Source organism: Triturus cristatus, chromosome 3_2 (genome assembly GCF_964204655.1).
Source record: "Triturus cristatus chromosome 3_2, aTriCri1.1, whole genome shotgun sequence".
NCBI lineage: Eukaryota > Metazoa > Chordata > Amphibia > Caudata > Salamandridae > Triturus > Triturus cristatus.
In genome coordinates, this window is record NC_140584.1 from 483,839,895 (window position 1) to 483,859,998 (window position 20,104).

The 20,104-nt window shown below is 43.1% G+C and overlaps 1 protein-coding gene and 1 long non-coding RNA gene across 10 annotated transcripts in view; one reads left to right on the plus strand and one right to left on the minus strand.

Annotated features, from left to right (window-relative positions):
* The window catches only part of LOC146857571 (uncharacterized), a 318,627-nt gene that overhangs the window by 162,450 nt on the left and 136,073 nt on the right, over positions 1–20,104 (plus strand). The window lies entirely within an intron of this gene.
* STK33 (serine/threonine kinase 33) overlaps positions 1–20,104 on the minus strand; it is a 1,543,521-nt gene that overhangs the window by 135,242 nt on the left and 1,388,175 nt on the right. The gene's annotated exons all lie outside the window — the stretch shown is intronic.

Sequence of the window (20,104 nt, forward strand, 5' to 3'; positions counted from 1 at the left end):
TTTGCATATGTGATACCTATTGCATTAGCAGAGAGAGAGTGAGGTAGTGAGATAGAGAGAGTGAGGTATTGAAATAGAGAGTGAGGTAGTGAGAGAGAGTGAGGTAGATAGAGAGTGAGGTAGTGAGATAGAGAGAGTGAGGTAGTGAGATAGAGAGAGTGAGGTAGTGAAAGAGTGAGGTAGTGAGGGAGAGGGATGTTGTGAGGTAGTGATATATAAGCATAGAGTGATGTTGTGATGTAGTGAGATAGAGAGAGAGGTAGTGAAAGAGAGTGAAAGTGAGTTAGTGAGATAGAAAGAGTGAGGTAGTGAGATAGAGAGTGATTGAGGTAGTGAGTGAGAGAGAGTGAAGTTGTGAGGTTGTGAGCTTCTAATTCTGAACTCTGCATCTTATTAATTTTCGGTCAATGCATATACGCTGTTCTCTTAAACCTACTCTGCACATTTCTTTGAAACCTCGCTGGTTTAAGGTCGTTCTGTGTAACACAATACATTCGTAACATCAATTAAGCAGTGTGTCCTGCTTAGGTGATCACGTCCGAAGCATTTACAATGCAATGGTCTCGGCAATATTATAGGTAGAGCTATTGGTATTGCTCATTATTTTTTTATCATTATTGTATCCCTAAATAAATGGCATTGTCATTTCTATTGGCATTAGCTTTTTTTTTTTGCATATGTGATACCTATTGCATTAGCAGAGAGATAGTGAGGTAGTGAGATAGAGAGAGTGAGGTATTGAAATAGAGAGTGAGGTAGTGAGAGAGAGTGAGGTAGATAGAGAGTGAGGTAGAGAGTGAGGTAGTGAGTGATGTTGTGATGTAGTGAGATAGAGAGAGAGGTAGTGAAAGAGAGAGTGAAAGTGAGTTAGTGAGATAGAAAGAGTAAGGTAGTGAGATAGAGAGTGATTGAGGTAGTGAGTGAGAGAGAGTGAAGTTGTGAGGTTGTGAGCTAGAGAGTGAGGTAGTGATGTTTTGAGAGAGAGAAGTTGTGAGATAGTGAGGTAGTGAGATAGAGTGGAGTAGTGAGGTAGAGAGTTATGTAGTGAGAGAGAGTGAGGTAGTGAAACAGTGATGTAGTGAGGGAGAGGGATGTTGTGAAGTAGTGAGATGTAAGCAGAGTGGTGTTGTGATGTAGTGAGATAGAGAGAGGTAGTGAAAGAGACAGTGAAAGTGAGTTAGTGAGATAGAAAGGCGCAGTAGCGACCCCCAGCTCCCCAGGCGAAGACGAGGAGGTTCTTGGCGCCGAGAGCAGTGGCAGGGTAAGGGCTTAAGCAGCGGGGGAGCGGATGCGGTCCGGCGGCTAGATTGCTGACCTTGGTGCGGGAAACCAGAGTTCGTCACTCGGGGTCGCGTCCACATCTCGTGATCCTGGCTAAATCCCTTAACCCCCCCTCGTGCCTGAATGCGCAACGTAACCTGTGTCTTTGCTGAGCACTTTGAAATGGTTGGCGGAGACTACTGTCTTAAGAAATACACATTCACGTGACTTGCTGAACATAGTTCAATCGATATATATATATTAACATACATATAAATGCACACCAGCAACAAAAAACAAAAAAGTGACGGACGGAAATGCTCCAAACACTCACAGCGGATGTTAAATACTATAGATTAAGAGTTAGCTCCTCTGTCCAGCTTTATGCAAATCAGTCTCTGCCCCGCCCCAAATGTTAGGGTCCATCTAGAACTGCCAGGCCTGCCTATGGTGGAAACAAAGATGTAATGGGACACACCCAGAAAAATGACTGATGGTTCGACTGTGTGTGAAGTGAGCCACTCTAACTGCCCTGGGTATGCCAAGACATGGCTACCAAGGTACCTATGCAAGAGGATGGCAGCTAGCCAATGAGAAGCAAGGAGACTGTGGTGTATATAGGAGTGTTCACCTTCCTGGGCAGAGGGGGCATGGCTATCAATACGGCCCGACTGAGAACAGGAAGGCCGGGGATGCACATTTCCCAGACAGGAACGTGTTTGCCAAGCAAAGAAAAGTGATCTGCAGTTAGTCTTTTTTTAAATGTATTTTTTTAATGTTGTTCTTTATTTCGTTGCCTCGGCACTGTGGAATATAGAGCTAGAAGTGGCTGAATGGCCCACTTTGGATCAGATGCACGTAGGGTCCTGGGCACAATTGCATTTTCTTGTGACCTTTGTCGCCATCATTTTATTCGCTTACAAACTGCCTGAAGGTAGTACAAAGCGCTGTACATAACTGAACACAGTAACCAAACAAGCACACCACTGCCTTTCTCCGAGGCGAAGCAGAAATGCCTCGGAGAAACGCAGCGGCGGTTTTCAGATTCGGGGGCGTGGCTAAAAAGTGGAAAGAAGAGCAGGGAACACGCCCCCGAATCTGAAAAAGACGGAGCCTATTTGGAGGGACGGCTCTCTCCTCCAATAGCTGGCCTCCGTTTAGGAAGCCAGCCAATGGAGGAGAAGCAAAAAGAGAGGCGGGCTAAATAGCCACTCTAAGAATCATTAAATCTCCGGACTTCCGGTTCTGCCTTCGGCAGACCGGATGGTTCCGAGACCTAAAAAGGAGCAAGCTAAAGGAAGGCAGGGCAGAGAAATTATTATTATACTGCATGCAGTAGTCATTGGGTAGTAAAAGGCAGGCACAATTCAGGTGAAGTGGGCTTCTTACACCCAGGAGCCCTGGTGCCACTGCACCCAGTGCCCCATTGAAGGATCCATAAAACATGGACGAGAACCCTTTGTTAGATCTTCTGCAGGCCCATCAGGTCACACACTCTGAGCCTGTGTCATATCAAAATGCCCACCCTCACTGAGCCATTCAGCTCAAGATAGTTCAGACAGCAGGACACTCCTTTCTAGACTCACTGTCACACAGATAGTGCCAAGAACGCGCTATAAATAGATGGTCAGACTAAGTGGTGGGGAAGCCAGCTAGTCCAAAGGATCCAGACAGAGTGCCTAGAAGCCAAAGTGCAGAAGACCTTTCTCCTGAGAGGGTTCTTGCATGTGCTGGGCATGGTTATAGGTGAACAACACTCCAAGAAATATGTTTCCCAGCTTCTTTGTGCAGAGGGAAAATCACCAACAACCGCAACTTAATTGAGCCTCATCACTCTGGTCCCAGAGACCTTATGTTACTGCACACAGCAAGTAGCCTAGGAGTGGAAGTAAGAAGAGCAAGAGGAAAATTGAGTCCGAGCACATGAACCCTCAGGCAGGCATGTCAATTCTCAGCAAGTGCACAGGAGACCTCAAATTATGCACAGATAAAACTCAATGCACAGGGTCCCCAGACTGTGCATGTGAACACTGAATCTGTGCACGGGTTTCTTCAGCAAGTTAACAGGAATCCTCAGAGCACAGGAACCATCAGACCATCATGTATATATTCACCCAGTGCACATGAACACCCAAACTATGCATTGGGAGGCCTGGGGCTGTGCATGGAGACACCTAATGCACAAGAACCTGGTTTGTCAAGGGAATAGACAAAGAGTGCACAGCAGTACTTAGTAGGTGTACGGGAACTCACAGACACCTCACGGCAACAGTCAAACAATGCATAGAAATCCTCAGATAGTGCACAGTAAGGCTCACACAGTGCACGTGAATACTCAGTGCACAGGAAAACCCATTACACAAGAAACCCTAGTCAGTCATGGAATACTCAACCAGTGCCCAGGAACACTCAGAGAGCACAGGAAAACTCAGTGGACACGAACCCTCAAACCATCACGGAAACACTTCTCCGATGCACAGGGGCACTCTGGCAGTGCATGGAAATACTGAGTAGGTGCATGGGAAAAATCTGATAGGTCAAAGAAGCACTCAGTGTTCTGTGCACAAGAACATTCAGCGCACACGAACCCTCAGGCAGTGCAAGGGAACACTGCGATAGTGCGAGGAGATTCTCAAACAGTGCACAGAAAATGTCAGTGCACAGGAACACCCTGACAGTAAACTGGAAATGTAAGTTCAGAGGCACCCCTAGACAGACAGGAGCTCAGGAACACTGGAGCAATGCATGGGAATAGTGAGATGGTCCACTGGAACACATGGGGCCTTAGGCAGTGCTCAGAGACACTCACTGCACATGAACCATTAGACATTGCACCGGAAAACTCAGTCAGTGCAGAGGAGGGCTCAGACAGTGCAGAAGGACACTTGTACTCGGGGAAACGCACAGAAACACCCAGGGAGTGCACAGAAAAACGAACTGCACAGTAAGCCTGAGACAGTAACAAGAACCCTTACCCTGTGCACAAACACTCGCAGAGCACACAGGAAGACTCCAACAGCACACAGTAATCCTTGGACGGTGCACAGGAACCCTAAGAGAGCGCACCGAACTATTAATTGCACAGAAGCTATCAGCCAATGCACATATATAGTCAGTGGACAGGAACAGCCACTGAACACTCAGTGAATGAACAATAAGACGCAGAGAGTGTGCATAAAAAACTCAGTACACATAAGCCTTCGACAAGTTCACAGGAGCTCCTAGGGGCTTATTTATAATGATTCCCCATATTAAAAGTGACGCACCGGCGGTGCAAGGGGCTTGTAAATAAGCCACTTAGTGCACAGCAACCCTCAAACAGTCACAGATGCACAGAACGCTTAGCCATTGTAGACGAAGACCCGGCAGTGAACACTGAGCGAGTTCATCGGAGCAATCAGACAGCACACAGGAACCCTCAAACCAGTGCATGTGAACGCTCAGATAGTCATGGTGGTGCTGTGATACTCAGTGCACAGGAATCTCCAGACAGTGGTCAGTGGTGTGAAAACTCGCAGAGAGTGAGAGGTCACTCAGACAGCGTACATGACACTTCAGTGAACAGCAACCCTCAGACAGCCACCGCAACACTCGGCAGAGCACAGGAACCAATGTTTGGGAACACTCGTGTGCACAACCCCTGACAATTCTCCATAATCCTCCGTGCACAGGAACTCTCAGACCTCGCACAGCGCACGCGAGCAATCAGGCGGCACCTGTGAATCCTCAATATTCGGTATTAAACTGTGTCTGGATTATGGAACCCCGACGGTGCACGGGCACACTCATGTGATGCAGGTTCATGCTTCGAGTATAGCAACACTGAAGCACTGAGATTGCATGGAAACAGACAGTGCACATGCAGGAACATTCAGGTGGTGGTGCGGGGAACACTCCGAAGGGGCTCAGAACACTAACACGGTAGACAGACTCATTGACACATCACACCACTCAGACACTTCACATAGGCACTGACAGTGCATCGAAGGAAAGGGACACGCGCATGTGGCCACTCCGCCAGTGCACAGGTACACTCAAAGTACTCGGAACGCTCAGAAAATGCACAGGAAAACTCAGTACTGTAGAGTGAGTACCCATAGAGTGTAGTAAATAACCCGTCCCTGATATGAAAGGCAACCTTCTCAGACACTACAGCGAATGCAGGATGTTTAGAATGGTACATTCCCAGTCAATAATGGGGAAGGGAGGGCAACTATTCTCTTCATAAGGCTGGGGGACAGTCACTGGCATAGCCGTGCCTCCCTTTTCCAAGGAGGGTGTTGAAGTCGCAGTGAGTGTCTCACGCCCATGAGTTGGCCGAACGGCTAGGGCGCTCGACCTGGGGAACTGGGTTCGAGTCTTGGTAATGACACTGAACATCCTGTGATTCTGGGCAAATCACTTAATCCCCGTGACGAATGAACAAAATGGAGGCAGGGTGGCACCGTTCTGACACAAAGGAAATGAGTCTTTCAAAGGGGAAGTAGGTAGGAGACACCACCGCCTTTCTCCGAGGCGAAGCAGAAATGCCTCGGAGAAACGCAGCGGCGTTTTCAGATTCAGGGGCGTGTTTCTTTTTCTCTCCTCTTGCCATTGGCTGGAGGAGAGAAAAACACGCCTAAAAAAGGGCGTGGCTAAAAAGTGGAAAGAACAGCAAGGAACACGCCCCCGAATCTGAAAAAGACGGAGCCTATTTGGAGGGACGGCTCTCTCCTCCAATGGCTGCCCTCCATTTAGGAAGCCAGCCAATGGAGGAGAGGCAAAAAGAGAGGCAGGCTAAGGAGCCACTCTCAGAAACATTAAATCTCCGACTTCCGGTTCTGCCTTCGGCAGACCGGACGGTCCTCGACCTAAAAAGGATAGAAAATGTACAAAAAGGGAGGAAACCAAAAATATTAAAAACTGTAGACTTGGCAAATCCTGAACAAGGGCTGCATACAGGAAGGGTACCCATAAGGCTTGATGATAATCAAGTGAGACTTACTCAAACCACTATATGTAGCTGTATTGAAACTATCCCGCCCGCCCCTATTGAGGGTGTTGGAGAGTCAATGGCACATATAGAGCATATTGTTAGATCAATGATCCTCCCTCTCATTGAAAGGATAAAACTGGTAAATGAAAAGCTAGAGAGATTCGAACAGTTAACACTAGATAATTTTACCTCCTTAAAAAACCTGATAAAAGTTGAAGTTAGAGGGAGACTGGAGAACATATCGCCACCTCATGGGGATGCTGTAATTGCTAAAGGGGCTGCAAATGGTGCAGTTACTGTTCAACCAACAAAGGTAGGGAATCGAAAGGATTCTATCTGTAATAAACAGACAAAAAAAAACCCTGGTAAAAGTGGACAAGGTATAAAAACCAGTGAAGGAAAAAATGTGAGTGGGAGGATCGTTTGTCTCGAAAGTGCACAAAAAACAACAGACAATTACGATATCAACACAAAAGCCCCATTGGTAACGATTGACCTACTGCCAGAGTCATTACCATATGTAATTGTGCTTACTGGCGTCCCAGAATTAAAGAATGGGAAACCAGAACCTTATCAAGAACTAAAAAATAAAGTGACATTCTGGTTGAATAAGAATAGGCCGATCCCTAGATACTTGAAAGGAGAAATACTGTTTGTTAGAAGGGCTAATTGGATAGGAAGAAGATCAAAAGACATACAAGGAGACATAATTATTGTTAACTTTAGAGATAGTAATGTAGTAAGATTAGTTTGCAACGAACAGCACTCTATTGATAGGGGTCCTATTAGAGTAAAAAACCTTAATTATTTTTATAGCGAGAAGGCTATGCGAACACATAGACGCCAGCAAACCACGGCCCATGAAGTGATGTCGGGAGGTTTTAACACCTACCCTCCGATAGCTACAAAAAATTATTTTTCAGAATTATACGGGCTAGATGAGGTAGACTGACTGGAAGATGTTTATGGAAAGGAAATTAGTGACATATCTGTTAATTCCATACAGGTGAATGAGGATAGGTGTAATACAAGGGAAGTAGTTAAACAGGGCCTTAACCCCATTCCGATGGATCAACTGGGAAACAACAATTTATTAACATCGATAATTGGCAAAGACATAAATATGGACCATAACCAACTTGATAGCAAGGACAATGTTGAGGTTAAACTAATTTCTTGGAACATTGCCGGAATAAGGAAAAATATGTCCGATCCCGCATGGCACGACTATATCAATTGATCAGGCAGCACGAGGGCAATTACGCAAGAGTGAGGTGGGGACCTAATGGAGAACTGACAGAGAGAATAGATATAAAGAGAGGCGTCAGGCAAGGTTGTGTCTTGGCGCCAACCCTCTTCTCCCTTTACGTGAATGACATCCCAGACACCCTCTTGGGCTGCGAGCATGACTCTCCCAAGTTGTGTGGTCAAGCCGTTCCGGCCTTATTATGTGCGGATGACACGATTTTAATCTCCCAGACCCCTAAAGGACTACAGAATCTGTTGAATAAATTCCTGTCCTATTGCCTGGACAAAAATCTTGAAATCAATGCTTCCAAAACTAAGGTCATGACGATCAGTCCTCATAGAGGTCTTAACAAAGTTTTTATTGTAAACAATGAAAAGATTGAACACGTGAAAAATTTTAAATACTTGGGTATTACCCTCGATACTAAAATGAATTGGAAGTCACAAATAGAAAAATCGAGGTTAATACTAACACAAAACCAAGCCCCCATAATTAGGAAGTTTAAGAGTAGCCTTGTTAGAGCAGTATCACCTGCCATTGAGCTATTTAAATACAAAGCTCAATCAGCTACCCTATATGGGGCAGAATTATGGGGCCATGTGACAAGAGATGCCTTTACAGTTCAAGAAAACAGCTTTTTCAGACAACTTTTAGCTGTTTCAGGCTGCACCCCCTTAACTCCTTTATTCTGGGACTTGAATATATCTCGTTCGGATGATCATGCCTATTTACGTCCATTACTATATTGTGTTCGCCTGTGGTCCACCGATGAGCTAGTGGACTACAGAGATGCACTAAAGGAAATAATGCAAATAAAGAATACCACCCAGTTGGCATGGTTAGTGCATATTGAAAACTGGTTTTCAAAACTGGGCCTATGTATTTTTTGGCCAGATCCTGATTCCCTTACCAATTCTTCTAAAAAATTGCTGAAGGCAAGATATTGGGAATATATTCATAATTGTCTATTATAAAACTCTAAAGTGGGAATATTGACCCTTAAATTCTTCAATGTTAAAACTGAAAGTAAATTTGAATGCTTTTTGGACGAAATTCAGCCCCCTCTAGCTAAATCACTGTATTTAAAGTACCGTTATGGCATTTTACAATTTAAATCTAGAACATCAACGTGGGAGTGTAATAAAGGACTTGGGTGCAGTACTAAATCTGACTTGTGCCAATTGTGTGACATGGGTGCTAAGGAGGACGAGGCCCATATTCTATTTATATGCCCCGCATACTTGCAGGCAAGGATTAAGTGGATTAAACCCATTTGCCTTCTTTTAGGTTTCCGGCGCATTAAAGATGGGGAAAGAGTGTACAAGGGCGACACAACACAGCCTATAGTATTTAGCCTGAGACCTTTTTCTACTTGCTGTAGCGATAGTCAGGAAAATAAACGGCTTAAAAATGTAATGGTATTGTCAGGACAAGTACTGACATGACACGTATTAGCCTTAAAATTTTATTCACTGAATGCAAAAATGTAAATAATTTGTTTATTTATTGCTCCTGGTATTTTTAACTTTTCTATCGCATCTTTTTTACATATAAGTATTACCTCGCCCATGGATGTTTGGCTTTACCCCAAAGGAATGATGAATTTATATTGTGCCTAGAAGAATCCCTAAAGCCTTCATATATTGTGTGCCCTTTCTTGTATCCACGTATGTACTAATTGTATTTCCTTTAAATAGTATATCCTGTTTATGATGATTGTTTTTAAATATTGCATTGTATTCTTTTATGGTTATTTTAACCGAAATAAAGAAATTAATGATTGGTAGTCATAAATCTAAAAAGAACAGTCACCTTAACACCAAAGTGAGCAGGTTTTTTAGACTGAAAATCCCATTTAAAAAGACCTTGTCAAGATGTTTTTCTGCACTTTTGGCACTGTGCAAAACGAGTGCAGAAAAGAATCTTGACCTTCGTTGATGTCACTCCCGAATTTAAATCTTGACAATGACATCTAGTAAAAGTATGAAAGGATCTTGAGGTCTCTGATTTGCATAAGTCAGAACCTGGGGCATATCTTAGCATCATTGCTGTATTGGCTTTGTCCCTTGTGGAATGAGCCAAAGGCCTTTCTGGAGAGGGTATTGTTGGCTTTTTGATAACATAAAGTTATACAAGACAAAATCTATCTAGCAAAACACTGTCTAATGGCTATACTGGTTCTGATAAGGCCATAATTGACAAACAATTGTTTCGTTTTCAGTACATCTTTTGTATTTGTGGATACCAGTACTACATTTTTCTTAGATCAAAGGTAAAAAGCTAGTGAACTCAGAAAAAGGTTGAACTGGATACAGTCTGGGTTAACTTAAGATCAGAGCCCTAATTTGGAAAAATAAAAAACGTGTTCTAACTAGTCCTCTATTTTTATGGAACACTGTCTTTTGAGTAAAGAGCCAAGAGAAAAGCTGTCTTTCATTAGCAGTCGTGTAAAGTTTCTTTATTCATGGGTTCAAAGGAGGGCCACCAATTTTCAAAGAACTATGTTAAGGTGTCATGAATAAAAAGGTCGTTTGATTGCACGATAGATAACTTTAATACTTTCCAAAAGATATTCAACTTCTTATATTGTTAAAAGAGAGGACTGGGAAAGATTTCAAAGTGCAGAAAGGGATCTACTTCTCTTGAAATGAGGTTTTGGTACAAGGCCATTTTAATACCTTATAACTGTTCATCCAGTCTGGAGATATATATAATTTGCCATTGTAAGAAAGTGGATTAATAATTGGGGTGGATGTGTGTCCACCACAGAGATAAGTCCACAAACCTGTCAGGTTGCATACACAGTTTCAATAATTAAATTCTGGGTTGAACACCTGGTAGTAAACAGGCATATCTGAGCTTAACTTGTGTAAATAATTTATAATTACCAAAGGAATTAGGAAGTTAAACACAACTCAATACAAATCCAGCAAACAATTTTTTTAAGTAATACAAACAAGCATTTGCAATGCAAAAGGTCTCGCATTTGGGACAGTTATAGCTATCGGCGATGTAATTGACAATGTCTTTTACGTATGTGTTTTAGTTTCAAGTAAAGTGACCTTTGGGAACTTATAAGTGTTTAGCAATGCAGTGTATTATCCTGATGTGTGGTAATAAAGCGTTTGGTTATACCATTTTGTATGTATGTTGCAATAAACAGCTTAAACCTTATGCAATATAAATTCAAAAACTTTCCAAAAGCTCCAAAATCTGCAAATAATGAAGACATTTTGCTCTACACTGCAAACAAATGTACTTCAAATTTGAACTATCGATTATAGTAGGTCTTTTTGTGCATGTTTTTTTCACTTACAGCATTTTCTTAATGTCCATTCCCATTGTGACATATTTATGTTAGTCATTACGTATGCAACGTCTTACATAAATTAGTCTAAAGGCCAAAAATTTGTGGACACAAATAAAAACTGCTTTAATGCAATACATTGAGAACTCTTCAACCTAAATGTATCACACTGCCGCTATACACAGAAAACGCGTCGCTTTCGCTGAAGAGAAGCATCCTATCTAAGTTAAAACCAAAGAGAGAAAGGCATACATAATGAGGAACCTCCTGTGAGAAGCCCCGATGGCTAGAGGTTGGGCCAGGGTCAGAGGCTCCCCAGAAGTATAGCTGCAGACTGGGAGACATTGCCCCACCCACTGATCAACACAGAGACAAGTGTTGCTGCGCAAAGGATGGATGGCTATCTTTTTGTTGCTAATTTGCATTAAGGCACTATGCGGGATGTAGTCCTGTGTCTACAGGAGATGAAGCCCTACGTAGCGAGGGACCGATTCCCTATGCCAGCAAGTTCTTGGTTTAGACAGCCCGGCTTTCTCCATCACTCTACAGGGTCCCAACCCATCGCCTCACCAGTGGTCTTGAGCAATGGTGCAGTAATGGCAGCGAGGGTCTCAACAGCTTTGTTTCCCACCAGCAACATCCGGCGCTTCCTGTTTGTATTGTGTGAACGTTACCAGCCTCCTGTATGTCACATGATCATCTAAGACCACAAAGCACTCACGTAGGTGATGTTTTTCACGTTGCGCTTTATCATAAAATAGGTCATCGAGCAAGTTGCTTGCTTGCAGTGTTTTAGTAATTCCATGAATAATTTTATTTTCCTGACTGCTGTCATTTCGACAAAGTTTTGCTCATTTGCTACTTTCGCTTTCATTAGAAATTCATGTAGTAGGGGATCATTGCTGTGCGTTTTTTTTTTTTATATGAATCAGAGACTCCACTGAAAATGCTATAGCCTTATCAAAGCATCTACACACCCGTTACAGTATGGGGGAAAGAGGGGCAATCACACCCTGTACAGTGTGATGGCCAAACAAAAAGTTCTCTGGGTAAAATCACTAGCGAGGGAGCTAAGCCCACAAAAGAGAGACATTTAAACAAATGTACCAATAACAAGCCAGCATTTATAAATTACACAGATAACAGCCAATTGCAAATGGTGGGTTTGCCAGAGCCCATAGAAGAGGATAAAACAGGTTGATTGAGGCTTGACCTAAAAATTACGCAAAATGATTATATTCCCACCGGGAGAACCAGAAATATAAATTTACGTTTTTAAGTTGAAAAGCACAACAAAAAAATTAATAACTAATGGTGCGGAATGACAGGTCTAGCCATAAATTGAGGCCTGCTGTGATACACCTAAGGCTGGCTAAGTCTAGCACGAGGGCCAGGTCAGAGCAGTTGACTTTTGACCTAGTCTTTCACCTGGAAGCCAAAATCCTCCAATGAAGCAAGTCTGAAAGGGGTACCAATATACCCATTGATCGACGTTCTGCAGAATACATTAGTTTGGGGCAGGAAAATCTCAGAGCAGAAAAAAAAATCAAATTTCAGCCCCACCAAAGTCCTCTTGTCAACCGGGCACTGTGGATGCCTTAACCGAGTCCAAATTACTTCCTGGGACTTAGGGCTCTATTTAGAGTTTTGTAGATGGGGTACAGCATCAAAATGGGCAGGTCTCACCCTGATCCCTTTCAAAAGTTCCTGAACCCTCCCCCAACTGCTCTACCACACAACAAGGTCTTCCTACCGAAAGGTCCATGCCAATGCCATTGCTCTAAGAGTAGTCTTCACACTATATCAAGTGGAACGTACTGACAGGAAGGGCAGCTGCACACAATCTAAAGCTAGTCTACAGTAGATTCAGGGGAGAAAAGTATAACTCCGTAAACATCACTTTTCCTGTAGATTTATCAAAACTCCAACTTCAGCATTACACTGGGTTTAAATTAATATTAAAACAGTGGTTAAAGGAACCAAGTAACAAATTCTGAACCAAAGTTACAAATTAGAATTGTAATTCTTTTCTCATAGAAACAAGTACAACCCTATACAGTGCAAATCGCCTTAGGGGGCTAGTTACTGTATGGACATGCCAACCCTAAATTCTGACATGTTCCACTTTTAAATACTAAGGGTCATACCTTGTAGGCTACAAGGCCTACACAGGGGTGACTTACCTAATATGTAAAAGTAGGGTTTCTTCCAAGCAAAAAGGATTATTTTGGCATGTTTGCCTGCAGGTTTAAATCCTGCAACAGTCGCCTATGCCTGCAGGCCCAAGGCCATGTTTTCCTTGTCAATCTAGTGGATAGAATAATAGGTGCTTCAGTTCACAGGTGACATTTAACATTCTATCCCTCAATCACAAGAAATACTCCCCCGATATCTTAATCGTTGTAGTAGGTAACAAACGCAACATCCAACATACCCATTTGGTGTGGAAATGATGATCAATCTGCCTTTGCCACACTTCAATATATGGTTAAAGAGCGTGTTGTGGCGACATTTTGTCGCATCCTGTCAGTAACTGCATACTAGTGCGTGTAAATCACTGTGAGGCATCCGTGTCAATCACAGAGCAAATGCCACACTCCTCATTCACAGTGAAACCATCCATACATAACGAACAACTTACAATCCTTACCCCATTGTAGGATAGGTTTTACTCCACGTGGAACCTCACGTAATAACGGGTAGCCCTGTAGTCACACACTATTGTATAATGGTTGTAAAAAGGGCCAGCATTTAGTCATAGGTGAGCATGAAACGAAAGATAAAGGCAAGAAACAAAACAGAGCATCAAATTAAAATTAGCGAGATAGGGCCTCCGTATAGGAGAAAGTTCCACTCGTTCCTGCGTACTGCAATCTTGCCCAAGTTTACTCACGCCTCCAAGGGTCCTGCCCATCAGTATAACCTATTTGGTGTGGGTCCCGTTGGCTCTGCGCTAAAGAAGATTGGAACAAGCTGATTATAAAGCCCTTCACCAGCGCGGGATTGGCTCAACAGATTCCTCCCACTTCCGGGGTCGCATACCACCTACGTCATTCTCTCCCTAAGCGTGATGGGACATGTGGTCCCCCGTATTCCGTACTGTACAAGTTGGATCACAGTAATCGCACCGCCCGGTTCATAGTTGTGAGAATGTAAACAAGCATTGGCATAGCCAATAGGTCTCGCCTTTGGGACCTTATAAGTGTTTAGTTATGCAACACAATATCATTGGTACAACATCAACTGTTGCATGGCTAAACACTTATAAGGTCCCATAGGCGAGACCTATTGGCTATGCCAATGCTTGTTGTAGAAAGTAACGGAGTCTAAAAGTCTGCAGTAGTGTTAAAAATCACAGAAAGCAAAGATTTAAGGAAACCAAGACAAGTTAATTGTCTAGGAATAAGCCTCCTCGTTGTAAAGATCAAAATCTTTTCATCTGCAGCATGTGTGAAATGCAGATCGGTAACTTTTGAAAAAGGAACAGCAGGATGCCCAAGTAGGCAAACCAGCTGTAGGTTGCAACTAAAAGTAAAATAAGCATTAACGTTTACTATACATTTTATAAATACCAATATCTGAGTGTAACATTCGCATATAAAATCGTGCAAAAATGTTTATAAACTGCAATTGGTGATTAATTGTGCTTTGTGCACACGTACCGATGGAGTGGAGTTAGGGAAATATATTCAAATTAAGACACCAGAATGTGGGTTCCAAGATGGTGCGTTAACATTTACAAACCTCTTTTCTCACGTGAAGTGTGTTGTTCAGTATTTGCACTCCGCGTCGGGAGAACAGAAATATAATGTAATTGTTATAAAATGGCTTTGCGAAAAAGCATTTTCCCACCGCATTGGGTTTAGCGCAGAAACATTTACAAAACGAATTTTTAACGCAAAGTTTGTTGTTCAGTATTTCCACACCGCATCAGGATAACAGCAATATTTCACTAGTGAGGTTTATTATTCTGTATTTTCACACCGCAAGCACGTTTCCATTTTCAGCCGAGTAGTGATGATATGAGTAAAAGGTGTTTAGCAAGCAGTTTCTAAAATAATTGTACGGCACTGTTGCAACTAAACTGACAGTATACGAGTACAGCCTGATTGCTATAAATGTATCTAAAAATACCTTCGCTGCTTAAGAATTGTTATAGTTTTAGATGACAGTTGGAACTAATCTGCGTGGCGTTAAATGGGATGTATGAGTGGAGATAAAATTGACAAAATATCGAACCACTGTCACTTTTACACTTCTCATGTAAAAGCAGTGGCAATTGAAGACTAGGTTGTACTATACTCATGACATATATTAGCACAATTTTTCATCTGTTTAAAATACTGATCCTATGCAAGCGCAAACACGTTTCGTCTATGTTATAATAACACTTTCCCATGTTGCCGAAAAAAAGTGATAAGTTACAAGCACAAAGAGATTACTCTGTAGATGAGCAGCCTTGGGTCTGGGCTGCCCACCCGCCACAGGTAGGCGTAATAAAGGCAGGAAGGCATAATTAACAATTAGCCTAGACAAGGACGGAATATAAAAAGCTAGAAACGCGATGGAATTAATTAAAAAGCACAACATCGCGCCGGAGTCATAATTACCTGGCCACGTTTTGTATGCTTTAAGGGCAGAGCATATGGTGTGCACTTTCGCGGCCGCTTTGATGTTCTCAGTAGCCGCGCGGCTCACTGAGAACATCAAAGTGGCCGCGAAAGTAATCACGCAGGCTGACAAATGGTGCGCGCGCCCGGCGCACATGCACTGTAGCTGGAGGCCAGAAAGAAGCACTAGTTTGCACTTCCAAATCCCGCTTACTGGGATCTGGGTGCTACTTTAAAATCCTTTATTGTGTTCTTACATATCCAAGAACCTAAATGTCATGGAGAACACACTGTAGTTCAACAGGAGTTATACAATTCAATATTCGTAGACTAGATCACTTACTTCTGTTTAATTGGTTCCATGGTATGGAATCATTTAATCCAGAAATGTGGGTTTTTAAACGGTATACCCAACGTTGTTCCTGTTCCAGAAGCATTTTAGTAAGGTCTCCGTCGCCCTTAACTTTTTCAATGATGGACCACCATATGTCCTTGTCAGTCTGTTTCATCTCGACATGGTGGGATGTCAATTTTGTGGCTGTGATTGCCCTTCTGATGGTTCTCCTATGTTCGCTGATGCGCATCTTTATTTTCCTTCCTGTCATGCCAATGTACATAAGTTGGCATGGGCATTTAATCACATATACTACCTTTTCGCTGTTACAATTGGTATGTGATAGTTGTTCCCATGCGTGATGCATTCCGAGGTCAATCTCTTTTGTAGGTTCAGTGAAGGGACAGGCCATTCTATGTCATTCGAGTATTACCTGCATAATATACTAGGACCTTACAGGACATGTTTAAGGGGGTCAGAGTACCTACACTGGAGATTGATCAGCAGTGCCTTGGTGTATCAAGGTGGACAAAGGTGGTCAAATAAATGTGGCTGACCACGCAATAAGATGCACATGTTCATACACATATTTTCCAATTTCAGGAGACAGACTGCCAAACTCACTGATGCTAGGGTTGTGTGTCGTAATCTGCCTCCGAGGCTGGAAGATTTGGCTTATAGATCAACCTCTTTTGAATTTTTCCAACATTTATAGAAGGTCTCTTAACTACTACTTATATGGCCACTCTATTTGAATGAGTATCATTTTGAATTGACTCCTCTTTAATGTGTTCATAATTTTTTGTATTCTTAGCCACTTCCTGTGAAGGGAGAATTTGGTAATAGTACTCCGATCAATAAATTATTTTGAGGGCCCACCCCGAGTGACTGCATGTTGCAATATATTTGGTTTGTCTTCCCAGTAGCATTTAGACCACTGATCTCCCAGGCCCTCCTGAACATGTATCATGTGCAGTCTCTGTCATGTTTGGAATAGTGAATAAGCAAGACACCATGGAGAATATTAGACTTGCTGTTGACTGATAAGTGAATTGAGGAATCCAGTATTTCTCTTGCGTTGATAACAGTCTCCAGCCCAAAGGATACACTGTTCCTGTAACTGTGTTCAGAGTCAATTCAATCCCAGTTAGGGACTGATTTGAGTGGGAAATAAAATGTATTTCTGTGCACTTATCTCACGCACCTGATGTTGCACTATGTATATTGCAGTAAACAATATCATACTGCGGCTTTTGTTGAGGGACATAGACTTCATGATATGAATGGGAAAGCATGCATCTTGGCCTTCAGTGGAATCATCCTGAGAAAGTTGTGATAGAATTTGGTTAAGAGCGAAGTTTCTGAATTCCCATTTATTGATTATTTTTTTGAGGTCCTTAACTGGCCTGAATTCTTGTTTTTGATCTTTAATGTCGAAGCAACAAACGAACTGGGGTAGCTGCTGTTCCTTTAGAGGACACTTACTTGCCTTTTTAGATGGAATAGAAAAACTTAGGGCATACTCATTGATCTTAATATTCATACCCATCTGTCCCCACATGTACATTTTTACAATTTGAACGCATGCAAAAATGCTTTTCCTCACTGGATTAGTGAATGACAGAAGACATTGGGTGGCTCTGGTTCTCTGTTGTATTCATTGGTTATACTGCTTATACTGACAAGACTGCTGCCGACGCTGTTTCCAGGGAGAAAATGGGAAAGATTGTGGCCCTTGCCGATAGTAACATTTGTGTTCAGAACTAACTCAGAAGACACAGAATGTTCTCCTTTTCTCCAGGTCAACTAGTTTTAGAACGTTTAAAACCTGTTAAAATCACTGCTTAATGTACTCAGAAAATAAATAAGCTAAATAGAGCCCCACATGTTTTTTTAGTAGGAAAATAGTGCGGAGTACAGGGCATAATGCTCCACTACCCCGCCCCACTAGAGTCAAATTAGAACTGAAATTACACAGCTATGCAAAACACTGGAACTTTTGCGTCTTTTAAAGCAGCAGTGCAATGGCTTTGGGAACAGAATAGTACTGCCTACCTAGCATTGCTGCTGTTAATTCTTTTTTTTTGTTTAAATGATATTTACTTGCGTGAACCATTTTACCACTTTGATACAAGTGGATTTTTACATATGGGCAGGTCTAATTTAGATTTATGACTAGGAAATTAAGATCCCATTATTGAGAAAGTAGTACCAATGTAAGATCACCACCACTGAAGATAGAAAATATCAGGATTTCTGTTCTAAATCAACAAAAGACAATAGTTTTTAAAAGTCGAGAAGGTTCCCGAGAGCAGAACCTTAGGAAAGAGTGGGGGCGTAGAAATAAGACCCTGGCAATGGCAATAGCCGGTGTCAAACATTTGACCAGGAGTTATGATATATTAGTATTTGAAATCAATGAACAAAGTTGGTTCATAAATGACTATAAATAACTGCACTGCCAACGGTTGTGGAAGAAGCAATTTACCCGAAGCCTATTGAAATGTCTGCTTGGACAATATCCCGAATAAGCCCGTAAACCTTGAAAATATTTTCGTTTTGCATTTGCCCCCAATGTCCAATTGATGTAAAAAAAGTGATAAACATGGACTTACTGAAAGAAAACCATAGACTGCTTTTTTAAATTATGTCCGATTTCTTTAGGCTGATTATTTGTCTGAGGTAACCATATAAAAACTGTGGAAACACACTATTTATTTTAGAGTGAAGTGGGAAGAAGGATATTCTGGTCCTCTTTTCCTGCCCATTCTCTCCCGAAGATAGCTTTTAGGATAGTTCCTCTAGTGACCCTGGCCCTCACTCAATTAATTTATGTCTGGCTACAGGCTGCTTTAGTTATTTGTCAGACAGATGATTTGTTACTAATTAGTATAAATATCTATACAGTGGGTTCAGAAGACTTTTACACTCTAGCTATATACTACTGCACCAAAGCATTACATCACAGCATGACATCTCTGCTCGACCTCTGCTGAAAACTCGCCCTCCTTAATGTACAGAGCCCCAATATGAAAGTGAGAATAGGAAAACCTGCAATGGTACAGAACCAGAAGCCTATGTGGGTCTCATTTCAACGATCGCCTCCAAATTCCGAATGTAGACATCCCAATAGGTAACCTCTTGTCCAGTGCCTCCCCGCCAACGCGACTCCGCCAAAACATCAGACTCGGCCCTGTCCCATTTAAACAATATGCAAAGCCAGCACCTCACTTCCGGAGCTGCCAGGGACTTCCACACATTGCTATGGGCCATTTATATATAACCAGCAGACAAGATTCAGGGGTAGCCAATACAATACTGTCCACCAGACCAGCTGTAGCTATCTACTCCATGCCCACCCAATCACCAGACACTCCCACACCATATCAAGAAAGCACGCCTCCAGAACCCTGCATCGAGGGCATACAACGATTGTGGTGGCGTACATGTGTACTATGTGGTGTAAGATATGTTTGGTGCATTTAGTTAAATTGCAATAGCAGGGATCCCAGGAGACCTTCTTTACCTGCTGGAGGGCCTGTGCCCACTGTTTAACAATCTCGGGTCCAGATGCCCAGTGTCTGCCTATGGACCAGGAGAGCAAGGTAAAGAGTGGTTATGATCTTGTGTGTGCCGCCATAGGACAACATCGTGTGGAGCGGCAGCGCAGTACCAGGCTCAGTGCGTCCCCAACCCCAGTGCGAGACAAACGCATGATGTACTGCTGGACAACGGTGAGACCGCAGCCCTCATCCTGCTGGACCTCTCGGCCGCCTTCGACACGGTCTGCCACCATACTCTATGCGCACGCCTCCATGACGCAGGGATCAGAGACAAGAACCTGGAATGGACCACCTCCTTCCTCTCCGGCAGAACCCAGAGATCCGCCTCCCCCCATTCTGATCCCAAGCCTCCGAGATCACATGCAGCGTACCCCAGGGATCATCCCTCAGCCCGACACTGTTCTACATCTACATGGCCCCGCTCGCACGCATCGCCCGACAGCACGACCTCAACATAATCTCCTACGCCGACGACACTCAACTGATCCTCTCCCTCACCAAGGACCCCCTCGCCGCCAAACCCAACCTCCACGAAGGAATGAAGGCCATCGCCGACTGGATGAAGAGCAGCCGACTAAAGCTGACCACGGACAAGATGGAGGTCCTCATCCTCAGCTCCAACCCTTCAGCCTGGGGCGACTCCTGGTGGCCAACGACACTGGGGGCAGCCCCGACACCCACCGACCACGCACGCAACCTGGGAGTCATCCTCGACTCAACGCTCTCCATGACCAAGCAAGTCAACGCAGTCTCTTCCTCCTGCTTCAACACCCTCCACATGCTCCGCAGGATCTACAGGTGGATCC